Genomic DNA, 895 nt, shown 5'->3' on the forward strand with positions numbered 1-895 from the left:
GTCACACAGAGAAACCCTGTCTCAAAAAACCAAAAGAAAACAAAAGATGCCACCAAGCCTGGCTTTATTTTCACTCCTCACCGGGCTCTGCAGGCCACACCTGACCCTGTCCTGGTGTGGAGGTAAACACTGCCCTTTGGGATGTGTACATGACTGGCAAGATGACAGAGGGCAGGCCTGGGCCATTCCAAACCTCTTTGCCCTGTGTGTCTAGTATGGTGGAGAGAGTGGCTCCAAACTGCAGGCGCTCCTGTCCTCTGAGCTCCAGATGTGCCTGTGATGCTTGGCACCCCGAGGCTCACGTCCCTCTTCCTGGGTCAGTGCCTCTCCTCCCCTTCTTGAAAGGACACCAGTCACTGTAGAGAGAGAGCTCACCAGCTCCATCAGTGAAAACTGCTTCCAACAAGCTCACACTCACAGGTCCCTTGGGGACATGACCGCAACGCTTTACTTCGCAAGCCTGGGTCAGCTGTCAACAGGACAGCAGGAGAGAGCTGGTGGCGCCCATGACTGCTCTGTGCTCATCCCCACATGATCTTCCTTGTGACGGCTCTGGCCTGCCCACAGGCTCTCCAGAGTTCTCTCTGTGTGAGGAAGCTCAGGGAGGGTGTTCACGGAGCCCTGTCACTGAGTGGCCTGTGAACACTGGGTGACGATGATACCTGCCCTCCCTGTGTCCTGGAGTTCCAAGCTCAGGCTCCACCTGGAACCTGCTTCCTCTAAGCAGCTGAGAAAGTCGTGGGTCAGAGGCGTCTGCAGCAATTTCTGAACTCAATCTCTTATTGTTTCTCTTCCTGCCTGCTGTAGTCTTTGGTGCTGCTCGGACTTTGAGTTTTGGAGCAGGTCACGTGGTTTGACGTGACTTCACAGCCCTCCCTGCCTGGCCCTGCCCCAC

The sequence above is a fragment of the Psammomys obesus genome, unplaced genomic scaffold (genome assembly GCF_907164565.1).
Source record: "Psammomys obesus unplaced genomic scaffold, mPsaObe1.curated_primary_1811, whole genome shotgun sequence".
Classification (NCBI taxonomy): Eukaryota; Metazoa; Chordata; class Mammalia; order Rodentia; family Muridae; genus Psammomys; species Psammomys obesus.